Genomic DNA, 10338 nt, shown 5'->3' on the forward strand with positions numbered 1-10338 from the left:
CCAACCATTTTACCCCTGCCATTTAAGAAACCTCAAGACAACCTCCCCCAGTAAGCTATAAATCAGTGACTACCAACAAAGTACCAGATTTTGCTCCTATTTATACCAGAGTAAAATAAAAGAAAAATCAGTAGCATTTAAAGTACTGCAGACTTATACTAGATTCGGGATCAAAGACCCTAAAACCAAGAAACTCAGGTTATTTGACCCAGCACCTTGAAGCACGCAACTATCTTCCTCCTGCTTCCGAATACCCTAGTGCCATCTGCAATCTCCTGCTTTTTACAAGGCATCACTGAAAATTACCCAGTGCTCGCAAAAGGCAGAAAGGGCTTTCAAGAGCCCTAACAGCACACACTACAAGACACAGGTTAATAAATGACAGCGAGAAGCAGTCTTTGGCTTCTTGGCCCGTAGGTGCAGGCGGGCTGGCCGGGGCACCCATGGGAGAGGGAAAGGTGTCTGTCGCCCTCCAGTGGGTGCAGCCTCAAAGCAGCCCAACCCAAGAGAAAGGTGAGAAGGGGAAGGAAAAGAGGTGAGACCCAGGCAAATAAAGAGAAGAAAATGCAAAGCAGACAGAAGGGAGTGAGAGTTAAAGAGGAAATACAAAAGATGCTATCTCTGGAAGTGTCAAAAACACTATCTGAAGTTTCCAGTGTCAGTCTAAGCACGAAGATGGGCTCCTGCCAGACTCATACTTCAGCCTCAGTTTACTCCCTCTTATCATGGCAAGTGACATTGTTACAGGGTTAACTAGCTATTTTTCTTACAAACTTTTTTTTTTTTTTTTTTTTTTTTTTTTTTTTTTAATTGCCCTCTGCCCAATCACAGTTCTGGTGGCGACCTTCAGGCAAATCTTTCCATAACTCTCACGCAGAGGCAGGCAGTGCCAAAAAGCAGTCAGTTCACCCAAATCCAAATCCAGAAGTAAACACCCATCTGTCAAAACCACCAAGGTTTTGAGCAAAGCTTCATCCCTCTCAGTTCCACAACACCAGGTTGTAACAGGCTGATTTACTTACAAACCCAAAGCTGTAAGACCTAAACCGGTAGCAACTGTCATCTGAGCACCAAATTACACAATCACATGTCTTATGAACACGGCTGCCTTGCTTTTTTTTGCTAGTCCAAAACTTGAAACATTTTGACATGCAAATGAAAAAATATTGCAGTTACCAAAATAGCACTATAAACATAACCAGTTCCTCTCAGGACATTTTCTTAATGCCATTCCCAATACGGTTAAAAAAATGAGAACTAATCAAAACCTCCATCTTTACACCTTGGCACAAACTGTGCTGAAATGTGTGTGGTTGTATTTCATAGCTTTTGTCTGGATCTTCTCTCGCTACTTTTTTTTATCAGTGATTTCTCCTAAATGTAGTTCTCGTTAAACAGAAGAAATCAACGTTTACATTTTATAAATACAAAGTGTCACCACTCTTGCAGCTGTCTAAAGAAAACACCGTTTGCCTTCCGTTTCATAAATAACACACACTCTGCACATTTCTCCATCTCTGTAAACTCAAATTCTCCCATGTTCTTCTACGGCAACCTTGCACGTTCCTGCCGCACACCATCCCTTACAGTATCAGACGGAGATGGGCAGGATCTTTAAAGCCCATCTTGGGGACATGGATCTTAATCCAAGTTATCCCGAGACAACCGGCAAATTATTGCTCTTTTGCACCAGGCTGAGACCAGTAACCTGCCCTGTGTGGGGCATTTTCCTCCAAGTCCCGTCACAACTTTGGCTTCATCTTGCCCAGGAACAACAGAAAGGGAAAGCGAGACAAAAAGGAGAGGCGCGGAAGCGGCCGCACACACCAGGTAGGCCCGCTAGCATCCGATGTAGCGCTGCCTGCACCAGCCTCTTAACCTGAGGTTAGCGCACGGCAGCCAGAAAAAATACAGCGGGGAGGTGGAAGGGGGGGAGGGAAGGCGAGAGAAAATGGCAAAAATAGACGCGGGGGAGCGTGCTGCCGCGATGCGCTGGAGGGCTGCCAGCAAGTGCTTCGGCGCACGCTGCAAACTGTTATCTCGAGGGAAAAAAAAAAAGTTAATGCAAGGCGGTGGTGTGAGCGTGGGGGGGTGAAAATAACCGCCGGGGGAGAGCGAACCGCGCGGTGTGGGGAATGAAAGCCGGGGGGGGGGATAGGGATCAATAAATGAATGGGGGGGGGGGGGGGGCGCGGGGGAGGCGCCCGGAGCCCAGCGGCGGCGCGGACAAAGCGAGAGCGCCGCTGCCCCCAGCCCGGCTCGGCTCGGCCCGGCCCGGCTCGGCCCGGCCCGGCCCGGCCCGGCCGCCCTTTGTTCGCCGCCCGCCCGCCCGCCGGCGCCGGTACCTGCGTCCGCTGCCCGCGGTGCCTGCGCGCCCTGCGCCCGTGCCGCGCGTCCGGCGGAGCGGTGCGGCGCGACTAGCAGCGCCGAGCGGGAGGAAACGGTAATTTATAAGCGCTTTCTTCCTGACCTCTCGTGTCTGTTGTCTAATGAGGGAGCTTTGAGCATCACCCATCCTGCTGAGTGGAAAAACACCGGCACGGCCTCTTCTTTGCTGGGGAGGGGGGAGCCTAAAGGAAGGGGTGGGGGGGAGGAGGGGCCTCGCCGCAGAGGCGGCGGCGCAGCCCGGGCTGGCAGGCGGCCGCGGGGCGGCGGGGAGCGGCGGCGGCGGCCCCGCGGGGCGGCCCTGCTCCCCCCGGCTCCCCCCGGCGCGGCGCGGCGCGGCGCGGAGCTGCCCCGCGGCGGCGCGGGCTCCGCGGGGCCGCGCCGGGCTGGCCGGGGCAGGGCAGGGCAGGGCAGGGCAGGCCGGGGTGGGGGCGCTGCCCGGGCTCAATTACTCTTCCTTTATTATTATTTTTTTATAGTTATTACTGAAACAAAGAGCGGCCTCCCTTCAAACAAAGCATCCGGCGCCGGCGGAGCTGTCCCCGGGCCCCAGCGGCTGCCCGGCCCGTGGGCTTCCCCCTCCGAGGACGCTGGCTCCCGTGGGAAAGTGGTGAGGGCTCCGACGCCGGATCCGGCCGGTGCGGTGCTGCCCAGAAAGGCTTTTGGGGCGTTCGGTCTTGGCAACCAGCTTCTGCTGGAGGAAGCACAAGGAAGCGTGGCCTGGCAGGTGCCGGGGAGGTGGCGGGCGCCCTGCTGTTCTCCTCTCCCCGCAGAAGAGCAGTCCCCAGCTCCAGCCACCCCGGCGCGGAGCTGGTGAACAAAGTACAGCTCGGGCAACCACCAACAGAGATGACCAGTGTACTGTTTTGCGCCACGTGTGGTTTGAGTGTGCTGGAAGCTGGGCTTTTCCCTTGCAGGCGAAGAGGGTCTGTGACTCAAACGTCTCTGCTCTCCCCCCTCTTCGTCTGGGGTGTTTTTGTTAACAAAAGGATACAGCAGCGTATAGAATCGCTGGGCATTTTCATATAACCTCTGCAGGAGATCTAGTAAGATACTGCAAACTGTAAAATACCAGTGTGCTTTGTGGAGGCAGAGCAGCTGAAAAAAGGAGTGTCTGGGCCGCCCGTGTTTCGCAAAGCCCCTCCTTGCTAGCCTTGTGCACTAGGAACAGCAGAGATTGACTGAACAAGAGCAAATAGTCCATACAACCCTCTTCTCCCAGATACCGCTACCTTCCCACACCACCCGCGAGGACGGTGGTCTCTGGGAGCCACTCCTATGACACCTGTCACCTGTGTCGAGGTTGCTGCTGGGATCAAATTCCAACACAGCAACCCCTAGGGACGTCTCCAGCAAAGGCGTTTTTCCTTGGCTTCTTCATGCAAGCGTGCAGGGAGCTACACCCCTTCTGACAACTTGTCCTTTGCGATACAGTATGCCAGGGTAGCGCAAATGCTTTTGCCTGACTCTAACACACTTCCCCATTTCCTACTACCCAAGCTGATCTGCAAAGTGAATAGGTCTCTTAAGTGCAAAATAGATACAGGTAGATTAGAAAGGCAGCTAACTGAAGAGCTATCTCCTCTGAACAGACTGGTTTAAACCAATTACATGCTGTAGTGCATGCTGCCACCTACGTGTTGTGATTCCGGCTTCTTGTGCACTGCAGTTTCGCGTTTGTAGGCATCCTCTGCTGAAGGCAGCTACAGCACTTTGTGAGACACAGCTGCCTGCTACCCCGGGGACCACAAACACAAGCGGCTGTGGCTGTACTAGGGAACAAGGCAAAACATTGCACACCAGTGCAGCCACTTGTTTGGTTGCAGTGAGGATGCCTCAGTGTGGATTAGAAACCAGCGGTCACATCAGTGAAACGTAAGTAGCCGCTGGAGCCTCATCTGCGCTCAGGATCCTGCCAGCACAGCTGTACCATTGACAGCAGTGGAATATTTTGCTCAAGCTCTCTAGAGGAATCAAAGCCTGTATTTTCTGTCCTGGCTCTCTCTTGTTCTGTTGTTTCTCACTATTTTTTTAAAAAAGAAAAGGTCAGCCACAGAAAGCACATGGTTGCTCTTTGTGTTTTGAAAAAGCCCAAAGCTGTTTTGAAGTCAGAAGCGTGTAAACAGTACCTGGAACTAAGCAGGACAATAATAATAATTAATCCCTTTGTGTCAAAAATATGCCCATCACTGTCTGTCGTTTCATTACGAGGTAGCACAACTTCTGAGAATGTGCCCGCCTAAGGAATATTTGGGGAATGTGCCTGCCTAAGGAATATTTGGGGGCAAATTCTGCCTTTGGTTGCAGCAACGTAAGGCAGCCTCTGGCTTCACCAGCTCAGTTACGTAACTGAATTCAGAAGCTGGAGCCGAAATCACAAAGCATATGCATGCGTATAGCATTAAGTATACAAATGGTGCCTTAAATTACTATCTTTTCCTGTAGGTCTGGTTTTAATCTCCTATCAGTATTTTTAGTTCTGCAGTTCCATTGATTTCAATGGATTTAGTTCTTACGTGCATTGATGGCATTAATAGCAGAATCGAGCCTTGCCCCTAAAAAGCCTCTCAAGAAAACATTTACCAAAACTTAGATAAGATAGACCAAAATCATACCGATTATAGGAAGGTGTAATTCCAACAGCTTGCCTACCATCTCTAAAATTCATCGACTAAGAGGCTATGCAAAACCAGAATATAATGTTCTTGTGATTGCCTTGCAAATCAGCAGCAGCAGCAGGTTTTGGTACAACTGTGCAAGGCAGTTTGGTAATCACCTTCCTCTGCATTTTGCCTCTTTCCTAGAGACTATTTTCTCCATTAACAGGCTGATCTGCTTAGGGGAGAGGTGTTGGGAGTGGACACAGTGCACACCTCCTGTATCTCTTTAATCCAATAACATAACTCTTTTCTAATCTCCATGTCTAGGTCACAGGGTTTAAAAAAGACACCGGGCCAAATCCCAGGCTTGGCTACAACGTATGTAAATCTACTGAGAAGACATTGAAGTCAAATGAGGTTCTCTGTATTTGCACCCTGTAAAGGAGGTCTCAAAGGGCAGGGATACTAGTGCCTCATTTTGCAGATGGTGCACATTAGCACAAACGTACAGCAGAGGTACGTCAGATTTCTATCAGGAGAGGTTGCTGGATGGAGGGATATCATGTCCTGGTTTGAAGTATCCTCAGCAAATTCTCATTTGTTTGAAATTGAAATGTATTTAATATTTCTTGCTTTTTTTCATGGGAAGAACTTGTTTCTTTTCAATATTTGGCTGCCAAACGGAACATGTTTACTGGACTCAGTACCAAGGCAGGGTAAGAATAGGGGTAGGTCTTTCCAGAACCGAGAAGATTTTACATATAACCATTAAAATAGAAAAGCAATCTAGGAACAAGTGGACAGCACTACATGTAAAGAAGGATATGTAGGCAAGGATGGCAAAAGGATCCTCTGAATAAACTCATCACATGAATGATTAGCTGAATGCAGATTTTGCATATGACACTATATGGGAGCAGCCTTTGGGGTTCTCCCACATGGTAAAGGACCCTGAACTCAAAAAAGGGTGCCAGATTTTGTGAGGGATTTGCACATCAGACCATGACTTTGGACTACAGATTTTAAGTACTACTAAATTGGGGAACAGAACTGTTGCTATTGCTATTACAGACCAGCATATTTCACTAATCCATGCAATCCACTAAATTGCTGTAGTTTTAGCCTGTGTTTATTTTAGATGAGATGATGTCCTGGACAGTTAATTTTTTTTCTAGTTATCCAATCAAATCCTATATAAATAAAAAAACAAACAAAAATCAAAACATGACCTGTGCTTTTTGTACACTTTCCCCCATCACATGAACCTGCAGATGATGGAGTAGCACACCAGGTGAGCAAACAAATAAACAAAAAAGGAAAGAAAGAAAGAAAGAAAAGCTACAGCTCTTCTTGAAAATTGGTCCCACTGGCTTTAAACAATGCTAAAATGTAATTTTAGTACTACTGGTGGCCTATTCTGCTTATATTCAAAGCGGCCTAGCTGTTATGGGATTGCCTCCACTAGTCCTTTTCTTGCATCAGGTAAATGATATATTAACTTGAGGTGCTTATCAAGGCTGAAAGGCTGGAATGGACCCTTTCTGAACACCGGGGCAAGTTTAGAAATGTTGTTTTTTTTACATAGGTTGATTCCTAAAGTGAGGGGCAAACCTGGAACCAAACAGCTTGGAACCATAGCGGTCACACTGGCCTTTGCAAGAAGTCAAGTAGCTTGAGTTAAATGGCAGGCAGCTACCTGGAAACAAAAGACTCTTGTGTTTCCAAAGGTTTACACTGTGATTTTCAAGAGCTCCTGAGCAATTTAAAGCCCATGAAAGGAATCCACTATAGAATGAAAAATACAGGTATTATTAAAGAATATCTCCAAACTGAAAGCTATCCAGTTTCATAAAAATGAATTAAAAAACAATAACAGGTACTCTGTCTCCTGCTGGATGCTGTAGGAACCATATGTTTTGTATTTTTCAAGTCACTCTTAAAACAATGTTCTTCTGTTCGCTGTTGCTATTGTGAAAAAACAGTAAAAACAACTATGCATAAAATGAGGCTAAAGTAATCTAATTAAAAAAAAAAACAATGTGTTTTCATCTTTAATTCATATCCAGTCATTTGGGGTCTAACTTGTAAAAATGACAGATAAAAATTCAGAAAAGATTTTGAAGGATGACTGTTTCCCTTTAAGATTAATGATAAACATACTTGTGTATTCAAGGGAGAATAGAGCCAGTGTTATGTAACAGGCTAAAGAAACAAGATCCTTTTTCCTAAATTAAAATAACCAGTATGTGTGTGGATTTTAGTCAATCACTGAAAAATCAAGAAACTAATTTTCTCTCACAATGGCATTCTACATGCTAAAAATTGAGATCTTTTAAGTTTTAAATAGAATCACAACAATTAAAGATGAAAAAGATTTCTCTGTTCTTTTTGATAATTCCTTTGCCAACATAAGATTGTTCCCTGAAGAAAAGCACTTGTTCTGTGCAAAGATCCAAATTTGTACTCATATTTTTATGTGGCATTAGTAAATTCAATTTTTGGACTTCCAAGAAAATTCTGTTTTTAAATCATCTTACCTAGTACTAGAGGTATTGTAACTTACCTTTTAAAATCAATTTTTCACCTGAACTAACTACTAAATAACAACCATTATTGAATCTTGCAATGCCTGCCTAAATTTGCCACTGAATTTAATGGGGCAAAATCATCAGGTAATGTTTTCTTTTAATGGTGTCATTGTCCTTTGCTGGCTCAGTCTTATAAAATTTGCAAAAAAAAAAAAAAAAAAAAAAAGGAAAAGAAAAAAAGAAAACAAAACAAAAAGAAAACAATTTTCTACCACATAGCCTGCATTTTCCACTTCTGTATTTTTACCACTGCACTCATACCAGAAGTTCTGCATCAGAATTTGATATATAAAGTTCCTCTTTATCACATGAATTCAATTTTCCAAAAGAAGCCAAAGAATGCTATTAATAACCAAGATGCAAGCCCTGAAAAGGCTAAGTCTCTGAATGTATGTGCTGCAAAAAATGTCATCTTGTTGGAACTAATTCTGGAGTCATTATTTTACACAATGAGGAGCAGTTAGGCAAAGATTTGCATAGGAAGAGACTGCTGAGTTAGGGTGCTATTCGCTCTTGCATGAAAGAAGCTTGCATGTGCTTTTCTGAGCTGCTTACAGCTTCCTCCGCAGACGAAATAAATCATGCTTATATTGGCACGGCCTTGCGCATGTCCATGCTCGACGTTTTGAGCCCTGACAGTAAAGCCTTGAATTTGGGCCACTGAAGTGAAACCAGCTCCCCCAGTGGGGTGAGTCCTCTATCAGCACAGCAGTACAAGGTTCGCTTGAAGATGGTGCTGTTTGGCTTATAACAGAAATAAGAGGGCTGCAGCATCCCTGTCCTCCCAAGGGTGATGGAGCTGGTAAATCTACTTTCCCCTGCCTTGCCCAGCAGTGCTGCAGCTGTGTGCTCAGCTGCCTTGTCCCCGCTCAAATGGGGGTCAGAAAATGCCCCTCTCCCTGTTTCTGCTAAATACTACGCTGCTGCATGGCCAGCTTGGGAATGTCCTCGGCCTCACAAACACACCAGTTCCCTCAGAGCTGAGATGGTTGTACAGGTGCTGCAAAGATGGTATGAGAGCTGGGGAACGGTCAGAAAAAGTGGAAGGTGATGGGTAGGACTTGTGGCAGGTCTTAAGGACACAGTAAAAGTTCAGCACTGTGTGAGGCTGCATTGCCCAACTGCTTCCACTGCCATGTGAAGCTGGTCACCAAGCTGGGCATGGTGGGCCTGGCCACATCCCAGGTGACAGTGGACATCTCAGTGGAAGACAGTTCAGAAATTTATGGTGCTGAACTCACTAATGCAGACACCGCTTGGAGCCCTCTCGCCTTATGTGACTGGTCCAGACAAGCCAACGGATTAAACCCTCCGAGGAGGAAGAAGAGAGTGATCACTCAGGAATATTCATATATGCTCATATTTCTTTTTACTTGTTTATGGGTCCCTCTGCTCCCTTCCCTCTCAAAGGAATGGTGAAACACTTAGGAATAGTGTATAAAAATGATTCTAAAGTGCCTAGTTTATTCTGACAAATTACACTGGCAGTTGTTGGCAAACACTGAGAGAAAGTACTGTAAGAAACAAAACCATTCCCAAATGCATGCTTCACTAGTTCAGACAGATAGGATTTCTAGCCAGGTGAATTAATTCACTGCAAGTAGAGAAAGACAGCATCAGATGCTTGAGAAGCTAGAAAAAATCCAGGGAACATTTAAAATAAACCCTGCAAGCTATCCAGTAACTGCTCATTCAGTTACATGATTTTAATTAACAAAACTGGAAAGCAAACATGTAATATAAACTTTAAAAACACAGCACTTTGGTTTTCCAGACTATCAATCCAAATGCAAAACAAATTGCTTGCATCTGATGGAAGGAGCAGAGGAAAGCGAGCCAGCTCAGGGAGCTTCTCTTTTAACTGCCCTGCAGGCCAACGTAGCAGCGTCCATGTACGGCGTTTCAGAGAGCTCCGGTGTAGCTGTTCCCACTGTCCTTCGGAACCGCCTGGGCACACACGCTCTAAGCGTTGCCCACGTGCTCCAAGGAGGATGCCTCTGCTTTCACCTCTGCAGGAGTGTGTTGCTCCCTACAGGCAGCAATGTCACTGCAGAGAGGCCAGCAGCTTATAGGCTTGGGTGACCTTGAGCCTTCCTAAGCAGATACCTTTTCTGGGCCTTTGGCATGCTCTCAAGTGATCATTAAGCCAAAATCTCCACTGCCTAAAATAAATTCAGCAATATTTGCTGCGGCATCCTCGCACTTCTCTTTCAGGATACCTGACTCTATCTCCCAACCTGGGCAGATACAGGCTTTGTAAAGTTCACCCATGTCCTTCCTGGCAGAGAGCTCCTGAACTGGCCTGAAGCCAGTGCAACTCACTTGTGTTGTTATTAGGAAGGGCAACTTTTAAGGGACTTTTCTTGCCTGTTTCTATATGCTAATGGGGTGTGTGTCTGCCTTGTTTAGAAGCTGCCTTGACAACGGTATTTTTATGAGATGCTTCCTCCCCATCTACTGAAAGACTGACCCATTTAGGAAGAGGAGCTAGAGTGTGGATCACTTGTTCTCTGACCTTTTTCGAGCTTTCAGCACAGGGCCTGTAGAAGAAGGGACAGGAGGTGAGGACAGAGCAGGAGGCAGGAACACAAGCTAGCAAACGCAAATGCTAAGGAGAAATGCCCAATGATCCCTACACTAGCAGCTTCACTCTGCTTGCAGAACACCTTCAATCACCCTTGGGCCCAGGTTTTCAGAGTGCACCTGGCCCCCCAACCCTGTTAGCCCCACAGCTCTTATGTCAAACGCAATACACAACAACAGGA

At 46.4% G+C, this 10338-nt stretch overlaps 1 protein-coding gene and 1 long non-coding RNA gene across 5 annotated transcripts in view; one reads left to right on the forward strand and one right to left on the reverse strand.

Moving 5' to 3' along the window:
* Window positions 1–2546, reverse strand: part of SLC6A6 (solute carrier family 6 member 6) — a 55949-nt gene extending 53403 nt beyond the window's left edge. For 2 of the 3 annotated variants that reach the window (XM_062585444.1, XM_062585442.1), the window contains exon 1: window positions 2346–2546. The gene's annotated coding sequence lies outside the window, so the exon portion shown is untranslated. The remainder of the gene's footprint in view (window positions 1–2345) is intronic. The other variant, XM_062585445.1, reaches the window with a different exon arrangement.
* LOC134145688 (uncharacterized) lies at window positions 2369–7054 on the forward strand. Of its 2 annotated transcripts, none has more exons than XR_009959664.1 (3): window positions 2369–2443; window positions 2865–4260; window positions 5313–7054. It is a non-coding gene; the product is annotated as an uncharacterized LOC134145688 (long non-coding RNA). The 2 variants fall into 2 exon arrangements; XR_009959665.1 differs by having other exon boundaries at window positions 2865–5501; window positions 6571–6609.
* The last annotated feature ends 3284 nt before the right edge of the window (window positions 7055–10338 follow it).

Source organism: Rhea pennata, chromosome 12 (genome assembly GCF_028389875.1).
Source record: "Rhea pennata isolate bPtePen1 chromosome 12, bPtePen1.pri, whole genome shotgun sequence".
In the NCBI taxonomy this organism is placed as follows: domain Eukaryota; kingdom Metazoa; phylum Chordata; class Aves; order Rheiformes; family Rheidae; genus Rhea; species Rhea pennata.